Genomic DNA, 22,528 nt, shown 5'->3' with positions numbered 1-22,528 from the left:
ATGCTAATATATTACAATGCATTGCAAAATATTGGCATTTGTATGACAGGTTGCATAATGCAGCCTGCCATACTAATGTATGGCAGAAAAGCCTGGGACCTTTCAATTGGCTCCTGGCTGTCATAGAAACTGTTGACAATATGGCGCGCCCAGGCCCCGCTGGCAAAATGTTGCCTAAGTCAGCTTCACCTTAATGCCCTAAACAGTGGTCATATTTAAAAACCTGACATTCAATTGTACTATTATGGCTGATGTGGGGAAGGATTACAGAGAATCTACACTTCTCAAAAAAATAAAGGGAACACTTAAGCAACACAATGTAACTCCAAGCAACACTGATTGACTATCAATTTCACATGCTGTTGTGCAAATGGAATAGACAGATGGAAATTATTGGCAATTATCGAGACACACTCAATAAAGGAGGGGTCCTACAGGTGGGACCACAGACCACATCTCAATACCAATGCTTTCTGGCTGATGTTTTAATCACTTTTGAATGTTGGTTGTACTTTCACACTCGTGGTAGCATGAGACGACTCTACAACCCACACAAGTGGCTCAGGTAGTGCAGCTGATCCAGGATGGCACATCAATGCGAGCCGTGGCAAGAAGGTTTGCTGTGTCTGTCAGTGTAGTGTCCAGAGGCTGGAGGCACTACCAGGAGACAGACCAGTACACCAGGAGACGTGGAGGGGGCCATAGGAGGGCAACAACCCAGCAGCAGGACCGCTACCTCCACCTTTGTGCAAAGAGGATCGGCCACATTTCCTTCTAGTCGCAGCCACTTATGTCCTAATGATTTGGCGACTTTTGGGGTTTTTGTCTTCACATTGTACAAGCTAGATTTTTATTTTTATGTTCTGGCAATGTGGCCTTATGAGTGCTCGGTGTTTGCGGTATTAGATGTACTTTTCAATGCCACCATTTTGGGGCCTGTAACTTATTGATTACATTTTATTAACTCTTTCTGGGTGGGATGTAAAAGGAAACATCAATTCTGGCATTGCTTTTTAGCATTTTTTTTTTCCCGTGCAGCGTACAGCATAAGTAACATGTTACCTTTATTCTGCGGGTCGGTACGGTTACGGCGATACCTCATTTATATTATTTTTTAATGCGTTGCTATTTGTGCAGAATAAAATTCAATTTAGGGAAAAAAATCTATTATTTTTGCATCGCCATCTTCTGAAAGGCATAAAATTTTTATTTTTCGCTAGACAGAGCTGGTTGAGGGCTTATATTTTGCGGGGTGACCTCTGCTTTTTATTGGTACCATTTTGGTTTTCATCTGACCATTTGATTACTTTTTATTGAACATTTTGTAAGGGAAAGGTGGTGAATAATCATTATTTTGTGCGGTTTTCTACGTTTTTTTTTTTTTACGCCATTCGCCGTTCGGGTTAAATAATGTTTTAATTTTATTGTTCAGATTATTACGGATGCGGTGATACCAAATATGTAATTTTTTTTCTCTTTTTCTTTATTTTTCATAATAAAACATTTTATATGGGGAAAAAGGGATTTTTGGGGCTTTATTTATTTCTAATTTATTTTAAACTTATTTAAACTTTTTTATTTTTACTTTTTCTAACTTTTTTTTCTGTCCCCATGGGGGATTGAAGCAGTGATCAGCTGATCACTGCTTCGTTAGATATATGCTGCAATACACGTGTTACACGTGTATTGCAGAGTATAGGAAGCTGTCAGCCTGTGTAGACGCACAGGGCTGACAGCTTCCTTTGGGCAGGATCAACCAGGTATGAGGACGGGGTAAATGATGGGGCAGACCCGGGGTCACTGATCAGACCCCGGGCTGCCCCCTACGAACACCGGCACCCCCCAAAACCGGTGCGGGGGGTGCCAATCGGCACCATATTATATTGAAACCCCAGAGATGCTGGCGGTCATGTTGACCGCCGGCCTCTCAGGGGTTAACACCCGCGATCGGACCTGGTTCGGGTTCCGACCGCAGGTGTTACGGGGTCTTTTCAGCCGTAACATACGGCTGACACCCGCAGCGCATGGTGCGCACACAAGTTCTGTGTGCGCACCATGCAGCCGCCATACTAGTACGGCGGTTTGTGGGAAGTCCTTCCCGGCAGCGCTGTACTATTACGGCGGATGTCGGGAAGGGGTTAAACTGTGCTGCTCGCTTAATACACCTATCACCCCGTTCTTTATTCGCCACTTCCCTCTGCCAATCCCTTCACTGACTACCCGTTGCGCAGAGAATAGAGTTCAAAACAATAATGCTGACATACAAAGCCATTCACAACCTGTCCCCTCCATATATCTCAGACCTAATCACATGCTACCTTCCCACAGGTATCCTGCAAAGACATCCTGCTCCACTCTGCTCTTAACCGCTCTTCACAAAATCATCTCCAAGATTTCTCCCGTGCATCTGCCATACTCTGAAACTCCTTACCAAGACACATAAGACAGACCCCCACAATCACAAGAATTACAGGGCCTTCCATCCCACTGTGCCAGTCGGTCACTGTTAGTATAGTATTTATTTTTTATATTTTGTGTATAAACCTTCAAATGTAAAGCACCATGGAATTAATGGTGCTATATAAAATAATAATAATAATAATAATAATAACATCTACTCTTGTTTTGTTTTGTTTTTTTTTACAACAGAAATCAACTGTAATAAGATAGAACTGTATAGCCATTTTCTATTCTTCTTGTTGTATTCTCTTTTTTGAAGTGTGCAGTTTTGCAACCATCATTTTTTTATCCTGGAGAAAAATGCATACCCTAATGCTATCTTGAAAGCAGTGATGTGAGCAGAGCCATAGATGTACCCTATATGCATTTGCTATATTATATTTACTATTTATTTTGCCGTCTTTTACTGTCTATTTCTAGGTTCACACTTGCGCTAGTTTCCGTTCTTTGGGTCCACTTAGGGACCTGAAAAATGAAAACCCAAATCCACTTAAAAAGTGGCTAATCGTGGAAACCTGTAGACCCCATAGACTATATTGGGGTCCACCGACTTAGCACCCAGTTTCCACATGAAGCAAGCAGGACTTTTCTATCTGCATTTTTCAAGCGGATTAGGAGACAGAATTCCCAAAAGCAGAGCGAGTGATGGTGTAAATCCAGCCTATGAGTTATACTTCAAGGACTTTCTTCATTATTTTATGAAACATATTTCAGATTAACATTTCAAAACATAATAATTAAATTTAAAAAAAAAAAAAATATGGTAAAAGTATTATTGGTATATTGCATAAAGAATAATGCAAGCAAACTTGGAGCTGGTTTCCGTAGCAACTAATACTAGTTCAGTTCATTCCATATTACAGGAGTATCTAAAAGTGTGGCTTCTAGAAGAGATTACTGAACTTCATGGTGGCACTATATAGCCTCACAAGAAACCATAGGGAATGAATTTGTCTTTAAACATGCTATGTACACTAGGTAGTACAATATGCTTGGTAATTGTAGAGTAAGTGGGGCCAGGAGCATACAGTATTCACTGGTCAAGCAAGAGATCTGCTGTTCAGGAAGTTGCTGCTGACTTTGCCTCTTTTTCATAGTTACATAGTTACATAGTAGATGAGGTTGGATAAAGACATTAGTCCATCAAGTCCAACCTATAACCCTACAATCCCTACAGTGTTGATCCAGGGGAAGGCAAAAAACCCCATGAGGCTCATGTCAATTGCCCCATTTCAGGCGAAAAAGTTCCTTCCTTTTTCAATGCCACTGTGAGTCTCTGGGGAAATGATTCTCAGGGAGTTGCACCAGTAATTCCTTGTTATTCTGCCCAGCACCTCTGGAATCGTTGTGAATGCAAAAGCACAACCTTCTTATGACTTCTTCCCAACAATTACTGGCAGTAACTATGCAAGTGTGCACTTTGACTATCTCTTAGTGCAGCATCCCAGAGTGACACTGCTTATATTATTTTTATTTTATTTGCCTCTGGTTGTGTAATATATGTATTTTATGTTATGCGGCTTTTCCATTGTGTTTTGCTTATGGTTCCCCCCTACTTTTTTTCACCCCTTTACCTCTGTATGGCTTAGTACAGCCCTGACCAAACATTGACTGCTGGGTGGGGTTTGGAGACTTTTGGGCCATTAGGGATTCAGTTAGAGAGTTCTGCAGTAAGTGTTGGCACTGTCAGATCTGTGCTGTGCCTGTGTTCCAGCCATCCCCTGAGGGAGAGTAATATTGCCAAGCTCTGCCAGAGACATCCCTGAGACAAGAAAGGATAGTCTATTCATTGACTAGACAGTGTGCTAGTAGGAGATAAAGAGCTGTGTTATCCAGGAACTATATTCTAACCATGGCTGAGACTAGGATAGCTACAGAATTGTTGGAATGGAGTACAAGGCACTTATCTACCATTATGGTCTTGGCATCCCGCATCCACAACCCTAGGTGTACCCAATAAACTACTATCCCCATCTGGAAGCTGCATGTGTTCTTGGTTGCACAGTTTCTACAGTAAAGTTCACTTTGTTTCAACTGCATCAGCAGCCATACACTAACACAAATTAACAGAACTGTAGCAAACTCATTTGGGCTATTTATTCACTCAAGATCAGTGGCACTTTATAGGCCTAGCCTAACGTACATCTCCTCCATACATCCCACTCACCACTTTTAAACAAATGGTGGGGTGTGGTGGAGATCTAGGCAGGCTGGGACAGGGACACTTTGGTCCATCAGATCTACTATACAAAAATATGATGTTACATCAGATATTGAAATATCCAGTACTCCAATCCCTGCACTTCCTTGCCAATACTCAGGGCCTTGCTGTGTTGTATCTTAATGTCACTTCCACTCCTCTGGGTTCCCATGGCACAACATTTCTCAGGTACTTTGTCACTCACTCCGGTCTCCAGTCCACCAAATCTCCAATAATAGTCAAGCTCACACCAGTCTCCAGCATACCATCGTTACCAACTAAGCTCAGGCCTAACCACAATCTCCCTTCACTAATGCAAAGAACAACTTTCCTTCAACCCATTTCAACACCATTGTGAAATTAAATCTCATCACCACAATGTTAGGGTTACCACTAGAAATGAGCGAGTACTATTCAAAACTCCCATTTCGAATAGCATGCACCCATAGGAATGAATGGACGCAGCCAGCACGCAGGGGGTTAAGTGGGCGGCCGCCGGCAAAGTCTGTGTGCCGGCTGCTTCCATCCATTCCTGTGGGTGCATGCTATTCGAAACGGCTGTTTCGAATAGTACTCGCTCATCTTTAGTTACCACCTTTTTCATCAGGAAATACCAGTTAAAGTATAAAATGGGTGTGGTATGGGGAGTGGCTTAACACTAAGGTTTTTTGGTGAATTGCATAAAAAAGGTAGTGCCAACCATCTCTTCTTTCTTCTGCTGTTCCAGTGTCAGGAACCTGATCCCCTTTGCTAACCTTTGAGTCCAAGGCTTCCGCAAAGATGTAACCACCTATTGGCATCCAAGGCGTAAATCCAATACTGCCTCATGCAGCGTTTCTAGTAGGTGATAACTGTTATGGTTTTTACATAATATGACTATGATGTAAAACCCTTCTCAGCTTAACTTCACCTTCAACCCCTCACTATAGAAACAGCAGGATTTGTTCTATGCTTGTTACTATGCCTGTGACTTTCATGTTACCGGAGCATTTGGCTTGTAAATAGGGATGCTAAGCATTCATATTATGGTGTTGCTATGAACACGTATAGAGTCCCGCGTACCAGTCCTTCTCATTAAGGAAATTTATTGATAAAAGTAAATAATTTCCTGCAGTAGGAATGAGCGATGTAATATGACATTTCACTTCAAACCAGTGCACTAAAGTGTCCTTATTCAAATATCTCCAGCAGCAGAACACTCATTATTTTTATGTATCTCCACTAAATATGATATATATTTGCAATATACAGCTAAGCAATGGGAGGCTATTCATCTGAGACCATGTTAGGTCTGCAAGCTAAACTGCAGAGAAATACTTTCCCAGTGCAGAAACAAAATGTTTTCCCACATCGTCTAGCCAGACTATACTTTTGATATAATTTTTCTATAATAATTTATTCTAATGCATTTTGTTGCCACAGCAGAACATAACCACTGACTATTTCTTATCACGGAAACAGTATATATGGCTCTACCAGGTGCTGGAGTGTTGAACCATCTGGAATAGCTCATCCCCATGTAGAAGTAAGAAGAAAGCATATGGTAGGTTTACTCTGAGACTATAAATCTCTGGTAAACCCAATAAAAACATGTGTAATTGTTTTTTAGTTAAGGTTTGTTACACTCATATGAATTTTCAGAGTCTAAATAAAGTAGAGTAGGTCATGGCACATCAGTCTGGTTGTTTTCATAGGTGATAGGAATATGGCTTTCTAGTCTTGACTACCCCACAAAACAGTAGTCTGCCTGGCAACAGACCCCCATCACTGCCCCCACACAATACAGTGGCCCCATCATTGGTCTCTCATAAAGTATGGGGACCAGTGATTGGGCCACTATATGGGTATACCAGTGAAGTTCCCTATGTATGGGACATACCAGGTGCCCCTTCACTAGTCCTCCGTCCAGTGGTGTTAGCTCATTACCTGTCTGTTGTCTAGTCCCACTCTGTGTCTCTGCTCTTGGTACATTGTTATAATGACATATATATATATATATATATATATATATATATATATATATATATATATATATACACTCACCGGCCACTTTATTAGGTACACCATGCTAGTAACGGGTTGGACCCTCTTTTGCCTTCAGAACTGCCTCAATTCTTCGTGGCATAGATTCAACAAGGTGCTGGAAGCATTCCTCAGAGATTTTGGTCCATATTGACATGATAGCATCACACAGTTGCCGCAGATTTGTCGGCTGCACATCCATGATGCGAATCTCCCGTTCCACCACATCCCAAAGATGCTCTATTGGATTGAGATCTGGTGACTGTGGAGGCCATTGGAGTACAGTGAACTCATTGTCATGTTCAAGAAACCAGTCTGAGATGATTCCAGCTTTATGACATGGCGCATTATCCTGCTGAAAGTAGCCATCAGATGTTGGGTACATTGTGGTCATAAAGGGTTACTCAGGTAGGCTTTGGCGTTGCAACGATGCTCAATTGGTACCAAGGGGCCCAAAGAGTGCCAAGAAAATATTCCCCACACCATGACACCACCACCACCAGCCTGAACCGTTGATACAAGGCAGGATGGCTCCATGCTTTCATGTTGTTGACTCCAAATTCTGACCCTGCCATCTGAATGTCGCAGCAGAAATCGAGACTCATCAGACCAGGCAACGTTTTTCCAATCTTCAATTGTCCAATTTCGATGAGCTTGTGCAAATTGTAGCCTCAGTTTCCTGTTCTTAGCTGAAAGGAGTGGCACCCGGTGTGGTCTTCTGCTGCTGTAGCCCATCTGCCTCAAAGTTCGACGTACTGTGCGTTCAGAGATGCTCTTCTGGCTACCTTGGTTGTAACGGGTGGCTATTTGAGTCACTGTTGCCTTTCTATCAGCTCGAACCAGTCTGGCCATTCTCCTCTGACCTCTGGCATCAACAACGCATTTCCGCCCACAGAACTGCCGCTCACTGGATGTTTTTTCTTTTTCGGACCATTCTCTGTAAACCCTAGAGATGGTTGTGCGTGAAAATCCCAGTAGATCAGCAGTTTCTGAAATACTCAGACCAGCCCTTCTGGCACCAACAACCATGCCACGTTCAAAGGCACTCAAATCACCTTTCTTCCCCATACTGATGCTCGGTTTGAACTGCAGGAGATTGTCTTGACCATGTCTACATGCCTAAATGCACTGAGTTGCCGCCATGTGATTGGCTGATTAGAAATTAAGTGTTAACGAGCAGTTGGACAGGTGTACTTAATAAAGTGGCCGGTGAGTGTGTGTATATATATATATATATATATATATATATATATATATATATATATTATGGAGCAGGAAGGCGCAGGGGCTGGAGAGCAGACAGGTAAGTACTAGATTCGATACGAGCACCGCCTTGCAAATGCACTTAAAGTTTGATTCCCCTCCCACAGCGCAGGGGAGGTGGGACAGGAACTATGACAACGGAGGCTATGAAAAAACTAGGAAAAAGCCATTGGCTGCCGAGGACATGTGACCTCTGATTCAAACGAACAGGCGGCATCATCTCCAATTCATTTGCAGCTTGCACTTAGTTAGAGAGAGACATCTGCTGAGGGCTAGTTAGGTTTTAGATTCTGCTAGGCAGGAATAGCAAAGAAGAAGAACCACAACAGCTCTTTTAAGAGCTACACTAAAGGGAGAAGCTCAGACAAGCTTGGCACAGTGTCTACCCCCAAATGCTAAAGTGGGATTCACAGCAATTAAGCCATGCTGTATCTGCGCAACCCAGCTTTCCGCGGTGGGGATTAAGCCAAGTGGGATACACTAAAATTGTATGCCCATATACCCTATATACGCTTAATCCAGGGTTCAACAGTGTGTTCCCACCCCCACCCCCCCAAAACTAAGGGGTATATACTGAAATTCCCAGCCCATATACACTATATACGATTCATCCAGGTTGTCACGGTATGTACCCACAAAAAATCAGTGGGATATACATTCTAATTCTCAGCTTATAGACGCTTCATCCAGGTTGTCACGGTGTGTACCCCAAAAAAATCAGTGAGATATACATTCTAATTCTCAGGCTATATACGCTTCATCCAGGTTGTCACGGTGTGTACCCACCGAACCATCAAAACCATCTAAAAATGCACAAGGCTACTGGTAAGGGATGGGGAGGAGGCCGTGAGCGAGGCCGGGGGCGTGGGAATGCTGCTGGGGAGCAAGGTCGCGGTGAAGCCACAGCGCATTCCGTGCCTACTCCTCAAGGGCAGCAAGCATTGCGCTTCTCCACAGTCCCCGGCTTGCTGGAAACATTAAGTAGGGTGCAGTGCACAAACCTAACTAGGCCTGAGCACCACGAACATGTGTTACAATGGCTGGCGGATAATGCTTCCACCACATTATCCACCAGCCAGTCAGCCTCTACCTCAACTCCTCCTCCTACACAACATTCTGGTCAGCCTTCCTCCCAAAATGCCCAATCTTCCCAGCAGAGTAATCCCAATTTTCCCTGCTCCCACGAGCTGTTCTCTGGTCCTTTAACTGTCCCTCTCTCTGTCCCTCCATTTCCCGATTCCACAGAGCTACCAGACGACTTTCTGTGTCCAGATGCCCAAACACTGGAGTCTCCTCCATCTCCTGTTGATTTTGTGGTGGTTGACCAGCAACCCACCCTCAGTGACGATGATGAGACACAGTTGCCATCAGGGCAGCCTGTTGCCATGTGCAGTGTGCAGGAGGAGGGGGCAATAGAGGAATTGGCAGAGGAGGTGGTGGAAGACAAGGACACTGACCCGACCTGGACAGGGGGGATGTCAAGCGGGGAAAGCAGTGTCGATGTTGAGGGAGGTGCAGCACCAAAGAGGGTAGCTAGAGCCGTCCCTAGCCGTCACTACTTCTCCCGGTGTGCCGTCCCCGCCTTGCACCAGCACGTGTCACTCAACATCAGGTGGGCCCTAAGTTCCGCGCTTTGCACAAAGGTCCACTTGACCACTTGGACAAGTGCATGTGGACAGGGACACTACATTTCACTGACAGCACACTGGGTGAATGTAGTTGAGGCTGGGACTGGGTCACAAACTGGGCTGGTGTACCTCGTCTCCCCACCTATCATTCCTGGCAGGGGCTCTGAAACAACACCGTCCTCCTCCTTCTCCTCCGCCGCCGTTAAATTTACTCCATTAGGCCGTGCTGAAGCTCATCAGCTTGGGGGATAGACAGCAGACTGCCTCCGAGGTGAGGGATGCCCTCCTCGATGAGACTGCAATATGGTTTGAGCCGCTGCACCTGGGCCCAGGCATGGTCATGTCTGATAACGGCAGGAACCTGGTAGCAGCTCTGGAGCTTGCCAGCCTCCAACATGTTCCATGCCTGGCCCATGTCTTTAACCTAGTGGTGCAATGTTTTTTAAAGACATAACCAAATGTACATGAGCTACTGGTGAAAGTGCGGCGCTTGTGCGCCCACTTTCGCAAGTCTACAGTAGCCGCTGCTAGCCTCAAAAAACTCCAGCAAACGCCTACATCTGCCCGAACACTGGCTGTTGTGCGACGTCCCCACACGCTGGAACTCAACATATCGTATGTTGAGCAGAGTGGTTGAGCAGCAGAGACTTTTGATGGAGTACCATCTCAAAAACCCTAGGGTGCCACAAAGTCAGCTCCCTCAGTTTCTCAACCATGAGTAGCCATGGATGGGAGACCTATGTGAAATCCTACGGGTGTTTGAGGAGTCCACCAAGAGGGTCAGCTGTGACGACGCACTAGTGAGCGTAACAATCCCGCTCTTGTGTGTGATGCGAGAATCCCTCATTGCCATCAGGGATAACGCAGATCACACTGAGGAGTCAGAACCGTCACAGCAGGAGAGTAGTTCCACACACCTGTCCGCTTCACAGTGTTTAATGACGGAGGAGGAGGACGAAGACGTGGCAGGTGATATGATTGTGACACAGGAGGCTAACGGGGAAGTTCAATGCGTCCCATTCTTGCAGCGCGGATGGGGCAAAAGGGAGGAGGAGGAGGAGGAGGAAGAGGAGGAAATGGAGAGTGACCTTTCCGGTGGGGGCAGCGAAGTCATGCCAAGTAACACTCTGGCACACATGGCTGACTTCATGTTGGGGTGCTTTTCAAGTGACAAGCGCGTAGTCAAAATAATGGAGAGCAACCAATACTGGATATTTGCAATCCTTGACCCCCGGTATAAAAAGAGCATCTTGTCTTTTATTCCGGTAGAGGGGAGGGCCAATCGCATTAATGACTGCCACAAGCAATTGGTGCAGAACATGATGGAGATGTTTACATCAAGTGTCGTTGGCAGCAGAGAGGACAGTTCCTCCATGAGGCGAACAAGTTCCATCCGGTTCACACCCACAAGGGGTACACTGTCTAATCTCTGGGACACGTTAATGGCATCCCCTCGCCAAATTCCTGCCACTGAGGGGTCTAGTGTCACCAGGCGGGAAAAGTATAGGTGCATGTTGCGGGAATACCTGTCCGACCACAGCCCTGTCCTCTCCGATCCCTCTGCGCCCTACACGTATTGGGTGTCGAAGTTGGACCTGTGGCTTGAACTTGCCCTATACGCCTTGGAGGTGCTGTCCTGTCCTGCCGCCAGCATGCTATCTGAAAGGGTTTTCAGCGCAGCCGGTGGTATCATCACGGATAAGCGCAGCCAGCTGTCAGCTGAAAGTGTCGACCGGCTGACTTTCAGCAAAATGAACATCCACTGGATAGACCCATCATTTTCGAGCCCACCAGTGTCAAGCACCCCAGCATGAATTGTCATGTCTGCGCTCAACCTCTACAATTCCTCCTCATATTCCTCCACCATCTATGTTGCACAATTCTGATCCTTCTAGGCTCAATCCACCCTGATTTCCCCAAACTCTGCTGGTTAGAGGCTGAAATCACCCTGATTACCCCAAACTCTGCTGGTTAGAGGCTGAATCCACCCTGATTTCCCCAAACTCTGCTGGTTAGAGGCTGAATCCACCCTGATTTCACCAAACTCTGCTGGTTAGAGACTCAACTCACTCCAAGGGCAAAAAACACTGCTGGTGCAAGGCTCAACTAAGTTAAAGGGCCTAAAACACTGCTGGTAAGAGGCTGAAGTCACCTAAATGGCCTCAATCTCTGCTGGTAACTCAGCTTATGGAACTCTAACTTAATTTAGAAGGGCTCACGTTAAGGGCCATAAAAGTGAATTTTGGAAGGTCTTACCACATCACACACACACATCCACAATGACAGTTAAGGGTGGGTACTATTGGATTTCCCATTACCTATTCCATCTGTGGTTGTCATGGGCAACGTGATTTAAAGGGGTGCTTGTTAAGGTTTCATTATAGTAAAATTTGGGTTTCTGTCCATCCAATTGGGGAGGAAAAAAAGGTTTCCAGGTATTTTTCCACTTTCATAGTGGGTTTTTTGAGTGTGGAAAGTGTGTAGTTGATAGGCTGTGATGGTGGGGTAAAACTGTGACTTGGGCTTGTTAGATGCCCCCAGACATGCTTCCCCTGCTGTCCCAGTTGCATTCCAGAGGTGTTGTCATCATTTGCTGAGGTGTCATAGTGGACTTGGTGACCCTTCTGAGTTGAATATTGGTTTCCCCCTAAACGAGTATTTTTTCCCCATAGACTATAATGGGGTTCGATGTTCGATCGAACAGTCGAATATTGAGCGGCTATTCGAATCAAACAACGAACTTCGAACATTTCACTGTTCGCTCATCTCTAGTATGTACCAGTACTCACCTCTTTTGCCATACAGCACGTTGGCCTTCAAGTTGATGAATGGTAGAGCAGGAAGCCTGTGGTTTCCTTCTCTACCAGTAGCAGAATTGGGTCGGGGCTCTACTTTATCCCAGTTCTTTGATCCATTTGTATTTTTTACAACTGAATTGGCAGAACCGGGGAGAATTGGCTGCATCCAACCCCTGCATGAAGTTCTTGAGTGGTTCCATGTTCCAAGACAGCTGCGGAAAATTTCAATTCAAACTTTACTTTCCTTTTCTTCATATACATTGCCACAGCAAGCTTGATGGTTACAATACTGGGGTGAAGTACAAAATCTTATTGGTAACAAAACAATAGACACAAGTGGCGCTATTAGACATGAAATTTGACATTCTCTATCATACACTGAAACAAAATTTCAAGAAAAATTTGTGGCACACTGTCAGAATGTTGCAGACCGAGCCACAGGAGGTGTCTGGCTGAGTGCTAGCAGTGGTAGTAACTATGTTAGTACAGTATGAAATAGAACATGACAGAGCAGGATGCAGGAGATGATAACTGGCTGTAGGTAAGCGAGTAGTATCATGAGTGCCGTAAACATTATACAGAGGCACAGATGCCACAATTTCAGACCATTTGCGGTCTTAAATTATGTTCGTGTAGTACCAGCCTAAGCTCATCACTGGCTTCTTTCCACTTAAACAGAAGAAGAAGGGGCTGACAGTATTTTTAGCATACTCTTAGCAAATAGTTCAGTGCTACATATTTAGACCTGGCCAGTGTTGCCCCAACATTATGTAAGGAACGCCTTTTACCGACATGTAGAAGAAATGGTTGTGGCAGTTACTACTGCTAGTTCTACTGATGGATCTGACATTGTTATTAGAATGTCAAGTGTGAATGCCATAGTTTTCTAGAATGAATAAATTCCTTTTATGTGTGGGTGTTGGCTTATATTAAACACCTTTTTTTCAATCTTGTTCATGATAAGAGATGAGCTGCAAAACAGCACGAGTTATTCTTCTTGTATCTTTGTCACTTTGTTCTACACTTATTGTACTTTTTAGCAACAAACTGTTGTTCTTTGTTCACATTCTGCATAAACTTCAATAAAAAGAACTTAGAAAAGAAACTGTCAGTTCAGAGAGCTGGAATTGAAGCTCTTCCTCACTGCAGTTTTCCATTCTAGAAATTGGTGTGGTATCCAGAGGTTGGGTCCCATCGATCAAACATTTAATACGGAATAGGTACATGGTTACAGAAAGGAAGGCTAAAGCAATTCATTTAAAGACCCAATGACTTAGTCTATGATAGTCTATGACCAATTTGACATTTTCTGAATCTGACTTGCTGCCTCAATATGGGTGTAGCAATAGAGGGCACAGATACCCTGTCTCAAGTGCTCCAGACAGATAGAAAGAAAGCAGTGCACTGTCTGTCCAGAAAGAGAGGGAGAAGCCACAAAAGTCCAGGAATACAGAGAGTGTGAGTAGAAAAGCTCCCGTATGGAGACTGTATCCAGAGTCTCAGGAAAGAGAGATAAGCTCAAACATAGCGTCTAAGGGCAGAATAAGACAGTGCAGAGATGTAGCCAAAGCTTGAGACAGAACTGGAGAATTACAGAGGAGAGGGAGCACTGGAAAAGAAACGTGCTTTATAAGCGCCATTCCTCCAAGCCTACAGCCCCGGCAGCATTTAACCAGGAAGCAAGTGAGGAAACATATCAAACCTGTGATAATAGAACCAGGGCCGTCTGATCCAGATTATGAACACCCACATTGGAAGATGAAAAATGTTCCCATTGTTGTAGAACTTTGCACATGGCTAAACCGTTGTTGTTTCGTACTACTAGAGACTAAACACTTTTTCATGACTGTTCCTTATTGCTTATTCCAAAAACTGAATACTTTTGTTGGTTTGGTGTAAAAATGTTTTTGATTGCATTAATGATCATAAATAGAGATGAGCGAACACTAAAATGTTCGAGGTTCGAAATTCGAATCGAACAGCCGCTCACTGTTCGTGTGTTCGAACGGGTTTCGAACCCCATTATAGTCTATGGGGAACATATACTCGTTAAGGGGGAAACCCAAATCCGTGTCTGGAGGGTCACCAAGTCCACTATGACACCCCAGGAAATGATGCCAACACCTCTGGAATGACACTGGGACAGCAGGGGAAGCATGTCTGGGGGCATCTAACACACCAAAGACCCTCTATTACCCCAACATCACAGCCTAACAACTACACACTTTACACACTCAATACCACCTCTCTGACAGTAGGAAAACACCTTGAAACATGTGTATTTGGCACTTGCAGTGAGGAGAGCTTGTCACCAGCAGTGAATTTGGCCCTTGTAGTAAGTTGAGGTTGGCACCAACATTTGTTTTGAAAATCAGGGTGGATTGAGCCTCTAACCAGCAGAGTTTGGGCAAATTCATGGTGGAGGGAGCCTCTAAAAACCCCAGTTTGGACCAATTCATGGTGGAGGGAGCCTCTAAAAACCCCAGTTTGGACCAATTCATGGTGGAGGGAGCCTCTAAAAAACCCAGTTTGGACCAATTCATGGTGGAGGGAGCCTCTAAACAGCCCAGTTTGGACCAATTCATGGTGGAGGGAGCCTCTAACCAGCAGAGTTGTGGGAAAGCAGGGTGGAGGGAGCCTCTAAACAGCCCAGTTTGGACCAATTCATGGTGGAGGGAGCCTCTAAAAACCCCAATTTGGACCAATTCATGGTGGAGGGAGCCTCTAACCAGCCCAGTTTGGACCAATTCATGGTGGAGGGAGCCTCTAACCAGCCCAGTTTGGGCAAATTCATGGTGGAGGGAGCCTCTAAAAACCCCAATTTGGACCAATTCATGGTGGAGGGAGCCTCTAAACAGCCCAGTTTGGGCAAATTCATGGTGGAGGGAGCCTCTAAAAACCCCAGTTTGGACCAATTCATGGTGGAGGGAGCCTCTAAAAAACCCAGTTTGGACCAATTCATGGTGGAGGGAGCCTCTAACCAGCCCAGTTTGGACCAATTCATGGTGGAGGGAGCCTCTAAAAAACCCAGTTTGGACCAATTCATGGTGGAGGGAGCCTCTAAACAGCCCAGTTTGGACCAATTCATGGTGGAGGGAGCCTCTAAAACCCCCAATTTGGACCAATTCATGGTGGAGGGAGCCTCTAACCAGCCCAGTTTGGACCAATTCATGGTGGAGGGAGCCTCTAACCAGCCCAGTTTGGGCAAATTCATGGTGGAGGGAGCCTCTAAAAACCCCAATTTGGACCAATTCATGGTGGAGGGAGCCTCTAAACAGCCCAGTTTGGGCAAATTCATGGTGGAGGGAGCCTCTAAAAACCCCAGTTTGGACCAATTCATGGTGGAGGGAGCCTCTAAAAACCCCAGTTTGGACCAATTCATGGTGGAGGGAGCCTCTAAAAAACCCAGTTTGGACCAATTCATGGTGGAGGGAGCCTCTAAACAGCCCAGTTTGGGCAAATTCATGGTGGAGGGAGCCTCTAAAAACCCCAGTTTGGACCAATTCATGGTGGAGGGAGCCTCTAAAAACCCCAGTTTGGACCAATTCATGGTGGAGGGAGCCTCTAAAAACCCCAGTTTGGACCAATTCATGGTGGAGGGAGCCTCTAAAAAACCCAGTTTGGACCAATTCATGGTGGAGGGAGCCTCTAACCAGCCCAGTTTGGACCAATTCATGGTGAAGGGAGCCTCTAAACAGCCCAGTTTGGGCAAATTCATGGTGGAGGGAGCCTCTAACCAGCCCAGTTTGGACCAATTCATGGTGGAGGGAGCCTCTAAAAACCCCAGTTTGGACCAATTCATGGTGGAGGGAGCCTCTAAAAACCCCAGTTTGGACCAATTCATGGTGGAGGGAGCCTCTAAAAAACCCAGTTTGGACCAATTCATGGTGGAGGGAGCCTCTAAACAGCCCAGTTTGGACCAATTCATGGTGGAGGGAGCCTCTAACCAGCAGAGTTGTGGGAAAGCAGGGTGGAGGGAGCCTCTAAACAGCCCAGTTTGGACCAATTCATGGTGGAGGGAGCCTCTAAAAACCCCAATTTGGACCAATTCATGGTGGAGGGAGCCTCTAACCAGCCCAGTTTGGACCAATTCATGGTGGAGGGAGCCTCTAACCAGCCCAGTTTGGGCAAATTCATGGTGGAGGGAGCCTCTAAAAACCCCAATTTGGACCAATTCATGGTGGAGGGAGCCTCTAAACAGCCCAGTTTGGGCAAATTCATGGTGGAGGGAGCCTCTAAAAACCCCAGTTTGGACCAATTCATGGTGGAGGGAGCCTCTAAAAAACCCAGTTTGGACCAATTCATGGTGGAGGGAGCCTCTAACCAGCCCAGTTTGGACCAATTCATGGTGGAGGGAGCCTCTAAAAAACCCAGTTTGGACCAATTCATGGTGGAGGGAGCCTCTAAACAGCCCAGTTTGGACCAATTCATGGTGGAGGGAGCCTCTAAAAACCCCAATTTGGACCAATTCATGGTGGAGGGAGCCTCTAACCAGCCCAGTTTGGACCAATTCATGGTGGAGGGAGCCTCTAACCAGCCCAGTTTGGGCAAATTCATGGTGGAGGGAGCCTCTAAAAACCCCAATTTGGACCAATTCATGGTGGAGGGAGCCTCTAAACAGCCCAGTTTGGGCAAATTCATGGTGGAGGGAGCCTCTAAAAACCCCAGTTTGGACCAATTCATGGTGGAGGGAGCCTCTAAAAACCCCAGTTTGGACCAATTCATGGTGGAGGGAGCCTCTAAAAAACCCAGTTTGGACCAATTCATGGTGGAGGGAGCCTCTAAACAGCCCAGTTTGGGCAAATTCATGGTGGAGGGAGCCTCTAAAAACCCCAGTTTGGACCAATTCATGGTGGAGGGAGCCTCTAAAAACCCCAGTTTGGACCAATTCATGGTGGAGGGAGCCTCTAAAAACCCCAGTTTGGACCAATTCATGGTGGAGGGAGCCTCTAAAAAACCCAGTTTGGACCAATTCATGGTGGAGGGAGCCTCTAACCAGCCCAGTTTGGACCAATTCATGGTGAAGGGAGCCTCTAAACAGCCCAGTTTGGGCAAATTCATGGTGGAGGGAGCCTCTAACCAGCCCAGTTTGGACCAATTCATGGTGAAGGGAGCCTCTAAACAGCCCAGTTTGGGCAAATTCATGGTGGAGGGAGCCTCTAACCAGCCCAGTTTGGACCAATTCATGGTGGAGGGAGCCTCTAAAAACCCCAGTTTGGACCAATTCATGCTGGAGGGAGCCTCTAAACAGCCCAGTTTGGGCAAATTCATGGTGGAGGGAGCCTCTAAAAACCCCAGTTTGGACCAATTCATGGTGGAGGGAGCCTCTAAAAACCCCAATTTGGACCAATTCATGGTGGAGGGAGCCTCTAAACAGCCCAGTTTGGGCAAATTCATGGTGGAGGGAGCCTCTAAAAACCCCAGTTTGGACCAATTCATGGTGGAGGGAGCCTCTAAAAACCCCAGTTTGGACCAATTCATGGTGGAGGGAGCCTCTAAAAAACCCAGTTTGGACCAATTCATGGTGGAGGGAGCCTCTAAACAGCCCAGTTTGGGCAAATTCATGGTGGAGGGAGCCTCTAAAAACCCCAGTTTGGACCAATTCATGGTGGAGGGAGCCTCTAAAAACCCCAGTTTGGACCAATTCATGGTGGAGGGAGCCTCTAAAAACCCCAGTTTGGACCAATTCATGGTGGAGGGAGCCTCTAAAAAACCCAGTTTGGACCAATTCATGGTGGAGGGAGCCTCTAACCAGCCCAGTTTGGACCAATTCATGGTGGAGGGAGCCTCTAAAAACCCCAGTTTGGACCAATTCATGGTGGAGGGAGCCTCTAAAAACCCCAGTTTGGACCAATTCATGGTGGAGGGAGCCTCTAACCAGCCCAGTTTGGGCAAATTCATGGTAAAGGGAGCCTCTAAAAAACCCAGTTTGGACCAATTCATGGTGGAGGGAGCCTCTAAAAACTCCAGTTTGGACCAATTCATGCTGGAGGGAGCCTCTAAACAGCCCAGTTTGGGCAAATTCATGGTGGAGGGAGCCTCTAAAAACCCCAGTTTGGACCAATTCATGGTGGAGGGAGCCTCTAAAAACCCCAATTTGGACCAATTCATGGTGGAGGGAGCCTCTAAACAGCCCAGTTTGGGCAAATTCATGGTGGAGGGAGCCTCTAAAAACCCCAGTTTGGACCAATTCATGGTGGAGGGAGCCTCTAAAAACCCCAGTTTGGACCAATTCATGGTGGAGGGAGCCTCTAAAAACCCCAGTTTGGACCAATTCATGGTGGAGGGAGCCTCTAAAAAACCCAGTTTGGACCAATTCATGGTGGAGGGAGCCTCTAAAAAACCCAGTTTGGACCAATTCATGGTGGAGGGAGCCTCTAACCAGCCCAGTTTGGACCAATTCATGGTGGAGGGAGCCTCTAAAAACCCCAGTTTGGACCAATTCATGGTGGAGGGAGCCTCTAAACAGCCCAGTTTGGACCAATTCATGGTGGAGGGAGCCTCTAAAAACCCCAATTTGGACCAATTCATGGTGGAGGGAGCCTCTAACCAGCCCAGTTTGGGCAAATTCATGGTGGAGGGAGCCTCTAACCAGCAGAGTTGTGGGAAAGCAGGGTGGAGGGAGCCTCTAACCAGCAGAGTTGGTGGAAATCAGGGTGGAGGGAGCCTCTAACCAGCAGAGTTGGGGGAAATCATGTTGGAGGGAGCCTAGTATTAGCAGAATTGTGCAACGCTTATGGTGGATGAGTATGAGGATGCGGAGGAATTGGAGAGGTTGAGTACAGACATGGAGTTTCATGTTGGGGTGCTTTACACAGGTGGGCACAAAAATGAAGGCTCTATCCAGTGGTGGTTCATTTTTATCAAAGTGAGCCGGTCGGCACTCTCAGCTGACAGACGGGTGCGCTTGTCAGTGATGATGCCACCGGCTGCACTGAACACCCTCTCAGATAGGACGCTGGCGGCAGGACAGGACAGCACCTCCAAGGCATATAGGGCAAGTTCAAGCCACAGGTCCAACTTCGACACCCAATACGTGTAGGGCGCAGAGGGGTCGGAGAGGACAGGGCTGTGGTCGGAAAGGTATTCCCGCAACATGCGCCTATACTTCTCACGCCTGGTGACACTAGGACCCTCTGTGGCGGCACTTTGGCGAGGGGGTGCCATCAAGGTGTCCCAGACCTTAGACAGTGTGCCCCTCGTTTGTGTGGACCGGTGAGAACTTGGTCGCCTACTGGAGGAACTGTCCTCCCTGCCGCCAACGTCACATGCTGGAAACATCTCCATCATATTCTGCACCAATTGCCTGTGGCAAGCATTGATGCGATTGGCCCTCCCCTCTACCGGAATAAAAGACGAGATGTTGTTTTTATACCGGGGGTCAAGGATAGCAAAGATCCAGTACTGGTTGTCCTCCATGATTTTGACAATACGATTGTCAGTTGTAAAGCACCCCAACATGAACTCAGCCATGTCTGCCACAGTGTTAGTTGGCATGACTCCTCTGGCCCCACCGGAAAGTTCAATCTCCATTTCCTCCTCATCCTCCATGTCTACCCATCCGCGCTGCAACAATGGGACGATTCGAAGTTGCCCGGAAGCCTCCTGTATCACCATCACATCATCGGACAACTCTTCTTCCTCCTCCTCCTCCTCCTCCTCCTCCATTAAACGCGATGAAGCGGACAGATGTGTGGACCTACTCTCCAGCTGTGACGGATCGGATGCTATCCCTGACTCCTCTGTGTGATCTGAGTTATCCCTGATGTCAATCAGGGATTCTCTCAGAACACACAAGAGCGGGATTGTAAGGCTCACCATCGCATCCTCAGAGCTCACCCTCCTTGTGGACTCCTCAAACACCCGTAGGATGTCACAAAGGTCTCTCATCCATGGCCACTCATGGATGAGAAACTGAGGCAGCTGACTTTGTGGCACCCTAGGGTTTTGTAGCTGGTATTCCATCAAAGGTCTCTGCTGCTCAACCACTCTATTCAACATCTGAAACGTTGAGTTCCAGCGTGTGGGGACGTCGCACAAAAGCCGGTGTTGTGGCACATGCAGGCGTTGCTGGAGAGATTTTAAGCTAGCAGCGGCTACTGTCGACTTGCGAAAGTGGGCGCACATGCGCCGCACTTTCACCAGTAGCTCTGGAACATTGGGGTAGCTCTTTAGGAAACGTTGCACCACTAGGTTGAAGACGTGGGCCAGGCATGGAACATGTTGGAGTCCGGCAAGCTCCAGAGCTGCTACCAGGTTCCGGCCGTTATCACAAACGACCATGCCTGGGCCCAGGTGCAGCGGCTCAAACCATATTGCCGTCTCATCGAGGAGGGCATCCCTCACCTCGGAGGCAGTGTGCTGTCTGTCCCCCAAGCTGATCAGCTTCAGCACAGCCTGCTGACGTCTACCAACGCCAGTGCTGCAACGTTTCCAACTCGTAGCTGGGGTCAATCTAACAGCGGAGGAGGAGGCGGTGGCGGAGGAGGAGGCGGTGGCGGAGGAGGAGGCGGTAGAGGAGGAGGAGGAGGGGGGTGTTCTTCTCGTGTCCCTGCCAGGAATGTTAGGCGGGGAGACGAGGTACACCGGGCCAGTTTGGGAAGCAGTCCCAGCCTCAACTACATTCACCCAGTGTGCCGTCAGTGAAATGTAGCGTCCCTGTCCGCATGCACTTGTCCACGCGTCGGTGGTCAAGTGGACCTTTGTGCAAAGCGCGGAACTAAGGGCCCGCCTGATGTTGAGTGACACGTGCTGGTGCAAGGCGGGGACGGCACACCGGGAGAAGTAGTGACGGCTAGGGACGGCATAGCGAGGTGCCGCAGTTGCCATCAGGTCCAGAAAGGCGGGAGTTTCAACAAGCCGGAACGCCAACATCTCCTGGGCCAGCAGTTTAGCGATGTTGGCGTTCAAGGCTTGCGCGTGTGGGTGGTTAGCAGTGTATTTCTGCCGCCGCTCCAATGTCTGAATGATGGTGGGTTGTTGTAAAGAAGCGCCTGATGGTGCCTTTGATGGTGCAGGAGAAGGAGATAAGACAGGAACAGGGGAGGATGAGGGAGAAGTCAACAAAGTGGCGGAGGCAGATGAAGTGGTGTCCTGGCTCGTCCTCTGGAGTGCATCGCCAGCACAGTCAGCAGTGGCAGTGGCAGAGGCAGAGGCAGTGGCAGAGGCAGTGGCAGTGGCGTGAACGGCAGGCGGCCTTTGTCCTGCCGTTGCTGCCTGCCACTGATTCCAGTGCTTGGATTCCAAATGACGGCGCATTGAAGTGGTGGACAGGTTGCTCTTCTCAGAGCCCCTAATCAATTTCGAGAGGCAAATTGTGCAGACAACACTATATCTGTCCTCGGCGCATTCCTTGAAAAAACTCCACACCTTCGAGAAACGTGCCCTCGAGGTGGGAGTTTTTCGGGGCTGGGTACGAACTGGAACATCTTGGGAGATTCCGGGTGTGGCCTGGCTTCGCCTAAGCTGCTGACGTCTGCCTCTGCCTCTAGCTACCCTTTTTGGTGCTGCACTTGCCTCAACATCCACACTACTTTCCCCGCTTGACATCCCCCCTGTCCAGGTCGGGTCAGTGTCCTCATCATCCACCACTTCCTCTTCCAACTCCTGTCTCATCTCCTCCTCCCACACAATGCGCCGGTCAACTGGATGCCCTGACGGCAACTGCGTCACATCATCGTCGATGAGGGTGGGTTGCTGGTCATCCACCACCAAATCGAACGGAGATGGAGGAGACTCTAGTGTTTGAGCATCTGGACACAGATGCTCCTCTGTTAGGTTCGTGGAATCGTGACGTGGAGAGGCAGGTTGAGGGACAATGAAAGGAGCGGAGAACAGCTCTGGGGAGCAGGAACAGTTGGGGTTATTGTTCTGTGAAGCTTGGGAATTTTGAGAGGAAGGAGGACAAGACTGTTGGGTAATAGGAGGAGAGGAGGCAGAGTCTGACTGGCTGCTGGACAATGTGCTGTAAGCGTTCTCTGACAGCCATTGCAAGACCTGTTCCTGGTTCTCGGGCCTACTAAGGTTTGTACCCTGCAGTTTAGTTAATGTGGCAAGCAACCCTGGCACTGTGGAGTGGCGCAATGCTTGCTGCCCCACAGGAGTAGGCACGGGACGCCCTGTGGCTTCACTGCTACCTTGCTCCCCAGAACCATTCC

This window comes from Leptodactylus fuscus, chromosome 1 (assembly GCF_031893055.1).
Source record: "Leptodactylus fuscus isolate aLepFus1 chromosome 1, aLepFus1.hap2, whole genome shotgun sequence".
In the NCBI taxonomy this organism is placed as follows: Eukaryota; Metazoa; Chordata; class Amphibia; order Anura; family Leptodactylidae; genus Leptodactylus; species Leptodactylus fuscus.
The sequence above is the reverse complement of the archived record's forward strand: the minus strand, read 5'-3'. Positions refer to the sequence as shown.